At 40.3% G+C, this 15,718-nt stretch overlaps 1 pseudogene; it reads left to right on the top strand.

Annotated features, from left to right (window-relative positions):
* Nucleotides 1-14,472: 14,472 nt before the first annotated feature.
* On the top strand, nucleotides 14,473-15,174 carry LOC127204552 (splicing factor U2AF 35 kDa subunit-like; annotated as a pseudogene).
* The last annotated feature ends 544 nt before the right edge of the window (nucleotides 15,175-15,718 follow it).

Genomic DNA, 15,718 nt, shown 5'->3' with positions numbered 1-15,718 from the left:
TCTACAGAGAAAGCAGGACAGCTAGAGCTGTTACACAGAGAAATTCTGTCTCGAAAAACCAAAACCAAAATACAAGACAAAATAAAAACTTTAACAAAAATTAAAGCATTATAAAGAATTTGTTTTAAAAACCTCTTCTAAATGTTTGTCCTTGGCATAAGATTATTCTTCTGTGTATGTGGCAGGCCTCTTTTAACACTTTGACAGTTTGATAGTGAACTGTGGTAGATTGTAAAACAGTTATTACTCTTATAGTTAAGGCTAGAGTATGCCTTTTGTGAAGATTGAAACCCTTTCCTCAAATTCCATTGACTGTTTTTTTTTTTTTGAAAGAATATATGTCTTGTTTTGGTAACCTGCAAAAATTAGTCACTACAACAGAGTGGCTTTTAATTAGGTGTTTAACTGTTCCTTGATGAAACTGGGTAGGTATAAAAAAATTGGTCTCTTTTAAAATTCAAAACTTTAGTTCATGAATGCATGAAACATTAAAAACTCTAAGATTTAGTCAGGGCAGGAAAGACATTTTAAAAGCTAAGTTTAAGATAGGACATGGTGGCACATGCCTTAAATCCCAGCATTTGGGGGACAGAAATCACGTGATTTCTGTGAATTTAAAATGAGCCTGGCCTACACAAGTTCTAGTCTAGCCTGGGCTACGTAGCAAGAACTGTCTCAAAACAAAAAACAAAGAACAAACAAAACAAAACCGAGGGAAAGAACCACAAACAAAACACCAACCAAGAGCTGAGTCTCCGGCCATTCACTCACCGAAAAGATACCACTGACCCCTAGTGTTCATCTGGAGAGTGTGTAGCCGACGGCCATTCACCCATTTACTTTAGAGATACCAAACACAAGACAAAAACAAAAACAAAAAACAAAACAAACAAACAAACAAACAAAAAACTGAACAAGACAAATGAAAGCAACCATGCCGGTAGCCTGAGGGAGGGAGGCAGCAGGTGCACAACTTCCAAGAGTGCAGAGAAAGGCCCTTTATTTTGACATCAGAAAGTGAGGTGTGACATTCTGAATTACCTTCTGAGTCGACAGAGAAGGAACAGTCAAGGTAGCAAGAGGGCGAGGGCGAGGGGTAACTGCTATCAAAGGAAACAGCATTGTGACTCAAAGCTGGAAATCAAGGAATACCGGGCACTTGGGACAACTTTGGCTGTGTGAGGCTGAAGCAAAGGATACTGCATGTCCAGAAGAGACCCAGTGAGGAAGGCAAGGCCAACCTCAGGAAGAGTTTGTACTTTCCACAGAATGAGAACTACTCAAAAGCATCTCTCTGAGATGCAGAGAGAGCCCTGGCAGCAGGTGGAGAAAACACAGTTTGAGGGAAGGGCTGGAAACTGGAATTGGGATGCTGCTGAGTGGGTGATAGTGGTAAAAGAAAAAAGGCAGAAGTAAAAAAAAAAAAAAAAAAAAAAAAAACCAAGAGTTACACTGGATATACACTGACTGGGTATCTTTATTTAGAGTTTACATAAGACTATGCGTGTGTTCACGTGTGCACATGTGCATATGGAGGCCAGAGGTCCTTGTTGGGTGCCTTCTTCCAATCACTTTTCCACTTTTCAAACATGTATTATTTATTTGCGGGGATGGCGGGGGGGAGGGGGGTAGATGACACAAAGGTCAAAGGACAACTTCTCTCCTTCCACCATGTGACTTCTGGAGCTCGAACTTGGCAACATGTGTCTTTAACTGCTGAATCATCTTGTCAGGCTTTTTTTTTTTTTTTTTTTCACTTATAAAATGTATCTATTTAAGAGGGGGGGGAGAGAAAGAGAGAGGGGCAGAGTGGGGAAAGAGGAGAGAGGGAGGAGACAGGGGGGAAGAGACAGGGGGGACATGGCATAAGCGTGGAAGTGAGAGGTCTTGGGGTCTTGGCTCTCTCCTTCTACCATGTAGGTCGCAGGTATCCAACTGAAGTCCTCAGGTTTGGTGGCAGGAGCCGCACTGGCTAGGCCATCTCACCCTAGCCCTCTTCCTTATTTTTGGGGTGGGATCTCTCACTGAACCTGGGGCCCACAGACTGGCTAAACTGGCCAGCAAGCCCCAGTGTTAGGATTACTGTGTCTTGCTTTCTATGAGGATGGTAGGGATCTGAACTCGGGTCCTAATCCTCGCACCAGTCCTGAAGCAAGCAGCTCCCCCACTGAGCCGTTTCCACAGGCCCAGGTGATGTGTTTAACAACTAAAATGGTAAAAGTACTGGGAATAATACTTAATTTCATTTTCGGCAAATCGACTGTAAGGTGCTTGGGATATGCTGGGGAACTGATGTGACAGGCAGCTGGAATTTTGAGGGAAAGTCTAAGCAGGGTGGTGAACATTCCCTCTCAGTAGGGAAGTGCGTCAGATTTTGTATTTTTCAATTGTTGGGATATTTGCATATAAGTAATAAAAGCTCGTGGGATTGAGACCAAATCTAGGACAAAATTTACTTAAGCTTTCAACATATACCCTAAAGGCTTTTTTAAAAAGTGCTTATGCATCTTGATAGTAATCTATCCCATGAGATGTTTCCCACTGTAGAATCACAATGGAGCTCTAAAAGTTTTGGGATTTAGAACACTTTGGAGTTTGAATTTTCAGACTGGGGAGGCCTAACTTGCCACATAAAATAAGAGTGCAGACTTGTTTTTCTTTTTAAAGAAATTGTTAAATGCCTTGAGCTAACGCCTTCACAGTAGGAATAGGAATTAACATTATAACAGTAGTTCACAGACTTCCTATATACTCTTTACCCAGCTTCCAGTTTTTAAATTTTAAAAAATTTAATGTATGGGGGCTGGAGAGATGGCTCAGCAGTTAAGGGCACTGATTGTTCTTCCAAAGGACCCAGGTTCAATTCCCAGCACCTAGATGGTGGCTCACAACTGTCTGTAGCTCCAAGATCTGACACCCTCACCCAGACATATATGCAAGCAAATACAAATGCACATAAAATACAAATAAATTATTTTTTTTAAAGGTGTGTGATATCACCACCTGTCATTTAAAAATGTTTTATTTATGGTATGTATATGCATATATGTGCCATAGTGTGTGTGTGTGTGTGTGTGTGTGTGTGTGTGTGTGTCAGACTCGGTTATCAGGCTTGGAATCAACTTTACCTACGGAGCCATCTCACTGGTCCTTGATTTCTTATTTAATAATCATTACATAAAATTATTAACCTAGAAAGTTATCATTCCAGAAAAGGGATGGTTTCTTTCTAAAAACTTGGGGCACGATCATTTTCCTTGTCCACTAAATGAAATATGACTGGTATTCTTAATATTTCCTGTGTTGAGTGACAATTTAATGTATAGGCAATCTTTTCTTTATATGGCCTTCTGAGGTTGATCTATATTTTTTAAGCTTTGTAACTTGTCTTCATTTTGTTCCTTAGAGATGTATTTGTATGAAAAATGACAACTGACTATCTGACAAGCAGCTATTGTGCGCAGGCAGCTTGTGTTTATCCCTATGATCTGATGTCACTGAAAGGATCTCTCTGAGGTTAAGAGAAAATGCCTGTTCTAAACCTTCCTGATGCTGAGACCCTTTAATACAGTTCCTCCTGTTGTGGTGACTCCCAACCATAAAAATATTTTTGTTGTGACTTCATAACTATAATTTTGCTATTGTTATGAATTCTAATGTAAATATTTTGGGAGACAGAGGTTTGACAAAGGGCTTGTGAGTCACAGGTTGAAAACTGCTGCCCTATTGGATATGATTCCTAGATGAAATAATATAGGTAATGACTCTGAAAAGTACCAGATACTAACTCATCCAGCCAGAGTAAAGAAAAAACAGATAGAGTTAAATATATGACAGAAGGCTGAACCTACACAGAATTACTGTTCCTATCACTTTCATTCTAGCCTTTTGATATCATTAATTAAAAATTTAAGGCCTATGTTGTCTGTTTTTGCTTGTTAATTAATGACTGCTGTTGGCTGTAGCAGTCTTCTAATTATTAATCAATGTAAAATTTAAAAGCAGCCCACAGCTCCTTCCTCGACACTCTTCCTGATCAGGATGGACAGGACTGTGTACACCTAAGCAGAATGTGAAGTTGTCTCTGACAATGGATTTTACTTGGAATCCTTGTCAGTCGAGACCTGGCTGCACTCTCAGAAGTCGGTGTGCCCAAGGCTCTGCTTCACCACTGCTACTGCTGCTAATGACTGTCTCCTTGGAGAGGCCAGAGTGTGAAGGCATACTCCAAAAATGCCACCTTTTAGTAGTCCCATGCTTGTCTTTTAAAGCACTCTGATTTGGCTTGTAAATACAAACAGCAGCACTTTTGGATATTTGAAAAAGTAATACTATAAGAAAATACTTAGCCATGCGTGGTGGTGCACGCCTGTAATCCCAGCACTCTGAGAGGCAGAAGCAGGCAGATCTCTGTGAGTTCAAGACCAACCTGGTCTATAAAGCAAGACCAGGATAGCCAAGGCTACAGAGAGAAGCCCTGTCTCGAAAAAGAAAATACTTAGATTTTCCCAGTTTGAGATACTTTAAGACATATTTTTTAAAAAGTAGATGTTGAATTTCGCACTGCCAAGCCATTTCTATTTCCATATCTTTCAGGAAGAATAATAGCATGTAGAAGGAAAAAATTCAAATAAAAATCCTTCTGTGGTACCAGCCAATGTTTAACAGAGTGACTGGAATGTAATGAGCTAAAAGGGCTTCAGCACCAGCATTGAATTTTACAAATCATAATTTCGGAATCTCAGTTTCCTTTATTGTGTTTCTTTTTCCTGTTTTTTAAATTGAGTAACTACATTCAAGCTTTTGGGAAGACCCTATTTTTGAACAAAGCATTCATTAGAAAAATACATTTCCTTAGAATTAAATGGTTCAAGTCTTGAAATTCTCAAAGTGAAAGACATTTGATATATTTGCCCCTGTGCAATTTTACTTTAGATAAAGCACTCTTGTCTAGACAAGAAATTAGGCTTTGCCATTCTATTAAAGAACTGATGAAAAAACACTTGACAAATGAGTGGGATACAAATAGAGAATGTTGACAGAAAAAATGGAAACCATAAAAAAAAAGAGTCACATATTTCTACATTCAATGTCTGAAAAGTACATTCACTAAATGGGCCTCACAGCAATTAGGGATAGCAGGAAAAAGAGATGTCTTCTGAGAAGTAGATGTCAGGAATGGATCAAATAGGAAAGGGTTTTGTTAGTGAAAATTTAAAAAAAAAAATGGGGAGGGTACTGGAGATGGCTGAGCCATCAAATAGTCACAAAAGTCTGACCCCAAGTGCAGGTGAAAGGGAAAGGACATTTGATAGATGGATGGATGATCTACACAGTCTAATGAAAGTCTGTAAATGATACTCATTATTCATGACACGTATAACCCCAGTATAAACACAGCAGCAGACTTCAGAGGCCAGTGGCCGCGGGCCTTGACCAGTGGGCTTCAGTTCAGGTCTGAGAAGTGTTTCCTCTGGGCTGCTGTAGTCTGGCACTTCTGTTCCACAATTCATTCTTCTCCACAGGTGTGGGGAGCAGCTTCTTCATGAGCTTGTAGACCTCATTCCTAAGCGAATGCTCCAAAGAGGGAAGTAAGAAACCACAGCCACAGTGGTTCATTCTCTCATGTCCATAACCTTTAGTTCAAGATAGATAGCAGATCTTCCTTACCAGAGCTCAGCTTCTTCCGGTGTGCAGCCACATGGTGTGCGTGCCTGGAGGTGCTGCCGTTCCGGCAAACATGCTTGCCTTTCCACTGCAGGACTTCTGAAGCCGTGGCTGGATCATGCTCTCACCTTTTGCTGTTACCCTTCCATTGCTCCTCTGCAAAAACATTAACAACTTACCAGTAGTCAGCCTGTTCTACTGTCTTTGTGGACCGCATGAACTCATGGCTTTCCATTTCTGTTATCTTTCAAAATATTGCCCTCTATTTCCTCATTTCAACACGAGTTAGATACTAAGTGAAGGAGATGGCATTTCCCACAGACTTTCTGCTCCATCTGTCCACAGAATAACATCCTGTCTGCCTTCTAGGCTGTGGACAAGTAAGTCCTAGATATCATTATATTGCCTGCTTCACTTATGTTAGTTACTCAGGTACTTCCTCAAGGCTAAAACTGAACTGTTACACTAATAGGTCAAGCATAGCATTATTCAGGAAAATCATTGTTATAGAAATTGGGGGGGGGGTATGCTGGACAGAGGTAACACACACTTTTAATCCCAGAACTTGCAGGCAAAGACAAGTAGATCTCCACATTTGAGGCCAGCCTGGTTTACATAGTTAGTTTCAAGTCTGCCAGGGCTACACAGAGAAACCCTGCCTCAATCAAAAAGCCAATCTCCCTCCCCCCCAAAAGGAAAATAAATAAATAAATAAATTGGGAGAGCTGTAATAGTCATTCTCCTAAGTTGATCTAAAATGACAGAGTGAAGAAAAGTGAGCTGGAAGATTCCTGGCAAGTCTTAAAGATTCACTAAGAAGTTCTTTAGTAAAAAGTCAGCCGTAGGGGAATTCTTAGAACCTCCTTCATGTTCATTGGACTGGAAAGCAATCTGTGGGAGGGGTGCCCTTTGCACAATAAATTTCAGAGGGTAATTCAGACTCAGTTATATAGGCTTGCAGCTAGCTACCAAGACAATTCTGGGGACCATCATCATTCATAAACTCAGTAAGAAACCTCTTGAAATTAAGATTCTAAATACAAAGGGGATGAAGATGAACAATAATGAACAGTCTTCTTTCCCAGGATGGTTTTGGAAGCACAGAAGGAAGTTCTTCCCTCTCCTGAAGCCAGAATCAAGGCAAAGCAGTGAAAAAGAAAGTTGTCCACATCAAACAACAAAACTTAGCAGGGTGGTGGTGGCACACACTTTTAACCTCAGCATTTGGGAGGCAGCGCAGGAGGATCTCTGAGAGTTTGAGGCCAGCCTGGTCTACAGAGAGTTCCAGGAAAGAAAAAAAGAAGACGGGACTGAGGGGATTCTGGAAATGAAAAATCTAGTTAAGCAAAGAGGAACTACAGATGCAAGCATCACCAACAGAATACAAGAGATGGAAGAAAGAATCTAGGGATAAAAAATATAGATTCATGGGTCAAAGAAAATGGTAAATCTGTATAGTTCCTGACACAAATCATCAAGGAAATTTAGGACACTATGAAAAGACCAAACTTAAGAATAATAGGAAGAGAAGGAAGAGAAGACTCCCAGTTCAAAAGCACAGAAAATATTTTCAACAAAATCATAAAAGAAAACATCCCTAACCTAAAGAAAGAGATGCCTATAAATGTACAAGCTTACAGAACACCAAACATATTGGACCAGAAAAGAAAATCTCTCTACCACATAATAATCAAAACACTAAATGTACATAACAAAGAAATAATATTGAAAGCTGCAAGAGGAAAAGGCCAAGTAATATATGAAGGCAGATCAATTACACCTGACTTCTCAATGGAGACTTTAAAAGCCAGAAGGGCCTAAGAAGATGTCTTTCAGTCTCTAAGAGGCCACAGATATCAGCCCAGACTACTGTACTCAGCAAAATGTACAATCATCATAGATGGAAAAAACAAGATCTTCCATGACAAAGCCAAATTTAAACAATATCCATAAACTCAGCCATAAAGAAGATACTAGAAGGAAAACTCCAAGTCAAGTAAGTTAACTACTTACACAAGAAAACACAGGAAGTCAATAATTCCACACCAGCAAAACCAAAAGAGGGGAAGCACGCGCGCGCGCGCACACACACACACACACACACACACACACACACACACCCCACATAAAAAAAACAGGAATTAACAATCATTGCTCATTAATGTCTCTCAGCATCAATTGACTCAATTCCCCAATAAAAAGACACAGACTAACAGAATGGATGTGAAAACAAGATCCATTATTCTGCTGCATACAGAAAACATACCTCAATATCAAAGACAGACATTACCTCAATATAAAGGGCTGGAAAGATATTTTCCAAGCAAATGGACACAAGAAGCAAGCTAGTGTAGCTATTCTAATATCTAATACAATAGCTTTCCACCAAAATTAATCAAAAGAGAAAGAGAAGGACACTTTATACTCATAAAAGGAAAAATCCACCAAGATGATATTTCAATTCTGAATATCTATGCCCTAAATACAAAGGCACTTATATGTGTTAAAGAGACATTACTAAAGCTTAGGTCACACAATGAACCCCACACATTAATAGTGAGAGATTTTGATACCCATTCTCACCAATGGACAGGTCATCCAGACAGAAACTAAACATAGAACTAATGTAGATTACAGACACTTGAATCAAGTGCACCTAATAGATATTTACAGAACATCTCACCTAAACACAAAAGAATATACCTCCTCTTAGCACCTCACAGAACCTTTTCCAAAGCTGACCATATACTTGGTCACAAAGCAGATCTCAACAGATACAAGGAAATTGAAATAACCTCCTATATATTATCAGACCACCACGGATTAAAGCTGGACTTCAACAACAACAAAAAAACAACAAAAAGCCTACAAACCCATGGAAACTGGACAGCTTTTTAATGATTGGCCACTGGGTCAAGGAATAAATAAGAAATAAATTAAAGACTTCCTAAGATTCAATGAAAATGAACGCACAACATACCCAAACTTATGGGACAGTATGAAAGTAGTGCTATGAGGAAAAATCATAGCACTAAGGCCCTTCATAAAGAAATTGGAGAGATCTCATAATAGCAACTTAACAGTTTACCTAAAAGCTCTAGAACAAAAATAAGCAAACATACCCAAGAGGAGTAGACAGCAGGAAAAGCAACTCAGGGTCAAGATCAATAAGATAGAAACAAAGAGAACAATACCAAGAATCAACAAAACAAAGAGTTGTTTCCTTAAGAAAATCAATAAGATCAATAAACCCTTAGCCAACCTAACTAAAAGGCAGAGAAAGAATATAAAAATTAACAAAATCAGAAATGAAAAGGAAGATATAACAACAAACACTGAGGAAATCTAAAAAATCAAGAAGTCTTACTTTAAAAAAAAATAAAAACTGTACTCAACAAAATTTAGACAATCTAAAAGAAATGGACAATTTTCTTGATAGAAACCATTAACCAAAGTTAAATCAAGATCATATAAACAGTTTAAATAGAACTATAGGCCCTAAGGAAATAGAAGCTATCATTAAAAGTCTCCCAATCAGATGGAGCAAAAATGGAGGGAATGGCTAACCAAAGACTGGCCCTATTTGAGACCCATCCCATGGGAGAGAATCACTCTGACACTATTAATGCTACTCTATGCTTGTAGGCAGGAGCCTAGCAAAACTCCTCTGAGAGGCAGCCAGCAGCTGATGGAAACAGATGCAGAGACCCACAGACTAACATTAGACAGAGCTCAGGAAGTCATATAGAATAGTTGGGGCAAAGATTGAGGGAGCCAGAAGGGTCAAGGATTCCACAATAAGATCTCGGAGTCAACTAACCTGTGCCTATGGGTGCTCACAGAGACTGAACCACCAACCAAAGAGCATGCATGGACTGGTCCTAGACCTCCTGAACTTATGTAGCGGATGCACAGACTGGCCTTCGTATAGCTCCTCCAACAACTGGAAAGGGGGCCCTCTCTGACTCAGATGCCCATTCCCATAACTGTGTTGCCATGTATGGCCTAGGTGGTAAAAGATGCACCTAGTCCTATAGTGACTTAATGAGCTAAGGCAGGTTGGTGCCCATAGGGGACCTTCCCCTTCTCTGAGGAGAAGGATGGAGGAGAATAGTGGAGAGAAGTAAAGGGGGGAGGGTACTGGAAGAGAGGAAGGAGGCTACAATCAGGATGTAGAAGGAATAAATAAATAATTTTTTAAAAAATCTCCCAACTCACCTCCCCTTCAAAAAAAAAAAAAAAACAAACCAACCCAGAGTCAGATGATTTTAGCACAGCATTTTATGAGACATTAAAGAAGAGCTAATACCGATACTCCTCAAATTATTCCATAAAATAGAAATGGAAGCAACATTGCCAAATTCATTTTATAAGGCTATAGTCACCCTGATACCTAAACCGCACAAGAACTCAACAAAGAAAGAAAATTTCAGACCAATCTCCCTTACAAACATTTGATGAAAAAATACTCAATAAAATACTCACAAACTAAATCCAAGAACACATCATCTACCATGACCAAGTAGGCTTTATCCCAGAGATGCAAGGATAGTTCAACATACAAAAATCAGCCAATGTCATCCACCATATAAACAAATTGAAAGGAAAAAAACCTAAATGATAATTTCATTAGATGTACAAAAAAACCCCTGACAAAAATCCAACACCTCTTCATAATAAAAGTCTTGGAGAGATCAGGGGTACAAGTCCCATGCCTAAACATAATAAAGCCAATAGCCACGATCAAATTAAATGGAGAGAAACTTAAAGCAATTCCATTAAAATCAGGGACAAGACAAGGCTGTCCATTCTCTCCATGTCTCTCCAATATAGTGCTTGAAGTTCTAGCTAGAGCAATAAGACAACGAAAGGAGATCAAGGGGTACAAACTGAAAGTGAATAAGTCAAAGTGTCACTATTCGCAGACGAACCCAAAAGTTCTACAAGAGAACTTCTAAAGCTGATAAACATCTCTAGCAAAATAGCTGGATACAAAATTAACTCAAAAATTCAATAGCCCTCCTATATACAAACAAATCAGGGAAATAAGACCCTTCAGCCACAAATAATATAAAATGTCTGGAGGTAACTAAGCAAGTGAAAGACCTGTATGACAAGAAATTCAAGTCACTGAAGAAAGACATTAAGGAAAATACCAGAAAATGGAAAGATTTCTCATGCTCACGGATCATTAGGATCAACATTGAAGAAATGGGGTTCTTACCAAAAGCAATCTACAGATTCAATGCAGTTCCCATCAAAATTCCAACACAATTCTTTACAGACCTTGAAAGAACAATACTCAACTTCATATGGAAAAATAAAAATCTCAGGATAGCTAAAACAGTCTTATACAATAGAACTTCTAGAGGTATCACCATCCCTGATTTCAAACTGTACTACAAAGCAAGAGTAATAAAAAGCACATGGTATTGGCATAAGAACAGTCAAGTTGATCAATGGAATCAAATTGAAGATACAGAAGTAAATCCACACTCCTATGAATACCTAAAGCTGAAATCATACAATGCAAAAAAGAAAGCATCTTCAGCTAATGATGCTGGTCTAACTGGATGCCGGCATGCAGAGGAATGCAAATAGACCACATCTATCACATTGGACAAAATTTAAGTCCAAGTGGACCAAAAACCTAAGCATACAACCAGATACAGTAAGCCTGATAGAAGAGAAAACATGGAAGTCTTGAATGCATTGGGACAGGAGACAACTTCTTGAACAGAACATCAGTCTCACAGGCACTGAGACTGACAATTAATAAGTGGGGTCTCATGAAACTGAAAGGCTTCTGTAAGGCAAAGGACACCATCAAAAGGACAAAACCAGCAGCCTACAAAATGGGAAAAGATGTTCCCCAATGCCACATCTCTCAGAGAGCTGATATCCAAAATACATAAAGAACTAAAACCACTAAATATCAACCAACAAAATAATCCAATTTAAAGGGTCTCTTATGGCCAAGAAGCACTTAAAAATATTTATAACATCCATAGCCATCAGGAAAATACAGATCAAAATGACTCTGAGATTCCATCTTATACCTGTTAGAATGCATCATTTCAAAACCAAAAGTGAGGATGCTGATGAGAATGTGATGGGAGTGCAAATTTGTACAGCCACTTTGGAAATCAATATGGCAATTTCTCAGAAAATTGGGAATCGATCAACCTCAAGACCCAACTATACCACTTCTGGATATATATATATATATATATATATATATCTCCAAAGGATACTCACTATGCCACAAGGACATTTGCTCAACTATGTTTATAGCCACTTTATTCATAGTAGCCAGAAACTAGAAACAACTCAGATGTTCCTCAACCAAAGAATAAGTAAAGAAAATGTGGTACATTTACACAATGGAATATTACTCAGCTTTAAAACAATGACATGAAATTTGTTGGCAAATGGGTGGAACTAAGAAAGATCATCCTAAGTGAGGTAACCCAGACACAGAAAGGCAAACATGGTATGTACTCACTTATAAGTGGATATTAGGATAACCATGCTACAGACCCAAAGGAGCCTAGTAACAAGGAGGGCTCAAGGAGGACACTTGAATCTTCCTGAGAAGGGCAAATGGAATAGACATCACAGGCGGATAGGGGAGGGATTGGAGCAGGAGGGATCAGGTGTGAGGAAGATGGAGGGAGAGAGCCCTGGGAGAGACAAGTGGAATGGGGGGCACCTTTGGGATGAGCTAGAAACCTAGGACAGTGGAAACACCCAGAAATCAATGAGGGTGATCCTAGCTAAGACTCATAGCAACGAGCAATATGGAGCCTGGACTGGCCAACAAGACTTCCAGTGGGGGGATTAAGACATCAACCCATCCACAAAACCTCCACCTACAACTTATCCTGCCTGCAAGATGCGCTACAGTAATGGTGGTGCAGAGCTTGTAGGAGTGGCTAACCAGTGACTAGTCCAACTTGAGGTCCACACCCATGCCTGGATGGCCCAGAGACTAGCAATACAAAACCAAAAACAAAAAACAAAAGTCAATGAAATGACTCCTAATGGTATTTTGCTATACTCACAGATGGACATCAACCCCAATTGTCATCAGAGGCTTCACCCAGCAACTGATAGAAACAGATGCAGAGACCCACAGCCAATCGTTATGTGGAGCCTGAGGAATCCCTTGGGAGAGGTGGAGGAAGGATTGTAGTAGCCAGAGAGGTCAAGGACACCAGAAGAAAATCCACAGAACCAACCAACCTGAGCCCATGGGGTTCACAGAGACTGAACTGCCAACCAGGAAGCCTGCATGGGACTGACTTAGGCCCTCCACACATGTGTTACAGTTGTGTATCTTGATGATTGTTGGGGTGATCTTTTTGTCCACTGTATAAAGGTCATCTTCATATTATACAAATGCTAACTTCTGTAATGGTAGAGATCTGATTACAGCCTGGACTTTGGTATTATTATTCTTACGGATGCATCATATTTTGTAAACACTCCCTCCAACACCTTCTGTTTGGTTTAATAAGGAGCTGAATAGCCAATAGCAAGGGCAGGAGAGCATACGCAGGACCTCTGGAAAGACGGGAACTCTGGGAAAGAATCTCAGGTGGGGGTTTTGCCAGCAAGAGGCAGAGGAAGAAATAGGTGTCAGGACTCAGAAGAGATAATAAGCCACGTGGCAGAACATAGACTCGTATAAACAGGTTAATTTAAGTTGTAAGAGCTAGTTGGGAGCAAGCCTAAGCTAAAGTCGAGCTTTCATATAAAATAAAAAGTTTCCTTGTCATTATTCCGGAGTTTACGGTACAAGAATGTCCCATTACAATTAGCGCCCAAGTAGGGGCACAGTCTGAGCGTAAGCATTAGGCCAAAAGTCACCGGGACTTGAGTGGCAGCCTGTGAGCAGCCGATGCAGTGGGAGGTGTCGGAGTTAAGCCGCAGTTTCTCTCTGGCAGGCTGCTACAAGCACTGTGAGGGAAAGTGTGACTGCTCCTTCTGGGCTGCTCTGCTGCTGGGGCCTGGAGTGAGTAAAAGCTCAGAGCAGGCCAGAAAGGAACGATCTTCCTGAGGCCTGTGGGAGCTCACACCAGCCTATAAAATGCCTGCTGCCATGTGGACCCAGCCTAACCCCTCAATAACTTGCTGGCCCACGCACTCACACATGCAGCAGAGAACTGAACCAGCAGGCAGCAGAAGCCAGGCCCAGACTGAGAAACAGGCATCAAGCCCAGCAGAAAGAGCACCTTTCTGGAACCAGTAATGTATCAAGTTTGAATAAATAGAAACATTTTGAAATGTGCTTAGATACTGAAGAAAAAAGTATTTAGTTTGAAAATAATAAGGTAGGCCAAGCGGTGCTGGAGGATACCTTTAATCCCAGCACTCAGGAGGCAGAGGAAGGTAGATCTCTGTTTGAAGCCAGCCTGTTCTACAAAGTGAGTTCCAGGACAGCCAAGGCTACACCAAGAAGCCTTGTCCCAAAAAATCAAAATAATAAAAATGATGATGATGATGTGAAGTCTCCAAAGGAAGAAGAGAATTAGATTTAAAAAGAAAATATTTTCTGTGTTAAGATATGGAAAACGGGGGAGCTGGAGAGATGGCTCAGGGGTTAAGAGCACTGACTGCTAACCCAGAGGTCCTGAATTCAAGTCCCAGCAACCACATGGTGGCTCATAACCATCTGTAATGAAATCTGACACCCTCTTCTGGCCTGCAGGTGTACATGTAGGCAGAGCACTGTGTACATAATAATAAATAAATAAATCTTTAAAAAAAATGATATGGAAAACAAGACTCGTCCGCTGGAAAATGGCAGAATACTTGGCCTCTGTCTTCGGCACCAAGAAAGACAAAGTCAACTGTTCATTTTATTTCAAAATCAGAGCATGTGGTCATAGAGACAGATGTTCTCGGTTACACAATAAACTGACCTTTAGCCAGACCATTGCCCCCTTGAACATTTACCATTACCCTCAAAGCTCTTCCCAGTCTGCTGACGGTTTGCACTGTGTCGTGGAGACACAGGAGCACTACGATGAGGTCTTTGAGAAAGTCTTCACTGAGATGGAAGAAAAGTATAAAAGTACAGGCAGGCTGAGGAGACTAACGTCTGTGACAACCACCTGGTGGGGAACGTGTATGTCGAGCTTCCATGTGAGGAGGATGCGGAGAAAGCTGTGATTGACTTGATTAATCACTGGTTTAATGAGCAGCCCATCCATGCAGAGCTGTCCCCAGTGACTGACTTCAGGGAAGCCTGCTGCAGCCAGTACAAAATGGGAGAGTGCACAAGAGGGGCCTTCTGCAACTTCACGCATCTGAAGCCAAACTCAAGAGAGCTGCGACCGGAGCTATATGGGCGTCGGCGCAAGAAGCATAGATCCAGGTCCCGGGAGTGGCGTTCCAGGTCCAGAGACCGTGTGCGTGGTGGCGGTGGAGGAGGTGGAGGTGGTGGAGGATGAGAGCATGACAGGAGGCGGTCAAGACAGGCAAAGACCTGGGCAATTCTGAGCCGAGACGTTTTTTACTGTGTTGTAGTTGGTTGACAAACCAGTTCATAATGGGATTTAAAACAATAACAACAACACGAGTTTCTGAATAAAATTTGTAGTAATACAGTAAAAAAAAAAAAAAAGATATGAAAAACACAATGTCAAAGGACAGTTTAGCCCCATATAATTTTATTTTGATTTTCAGCATAAAATATTTATACATTCAATAATGGTTGCAATTTCATATGTGCTCTTTTTAAAAGATCAGAATAAAGGAGACTTAGATAAGGGGAGGACTGAGAATGCTAAATTACAAGAAATAGAACAGAGATCGGATGATCCTTGGAATCAGAATAATCGCCAAATTTGGAACATACAGTGCCACCTGGTGACAAGTTTGCAGAATGACAACCCATAGAGATGCTAAATGCTGAATTAAGAATACAGATTTTGTTTGATGAGACCACCTTAGATCAATATCATACAATAGCTATGTGTTTTATTTGATAGAGTTTTGGAAAATTAAAGTATGTACAAGTGTTAATACATCTTATAATTTATGC

The sequence above is a fragment of the Acomys russatus genome, chromosome 20 (genome assembly GCF_903995435.1).
Source record: "Acomys russatus chromosome 20, mAcoRus1.1, whole genome shotgun sequence".
NCBI classification, from domain to species: domain Eukaryota; kingdom Metazoa; phylum Chordata; class Mammalia; order Rodentia; family Muridae; genus Acomys; species Acomys russatus.
The sequence above is the reverse complement of the archived record's forward strand: the minus strand, read 5'-3'. Positions and strand labels throughout refer to the sequence as shown.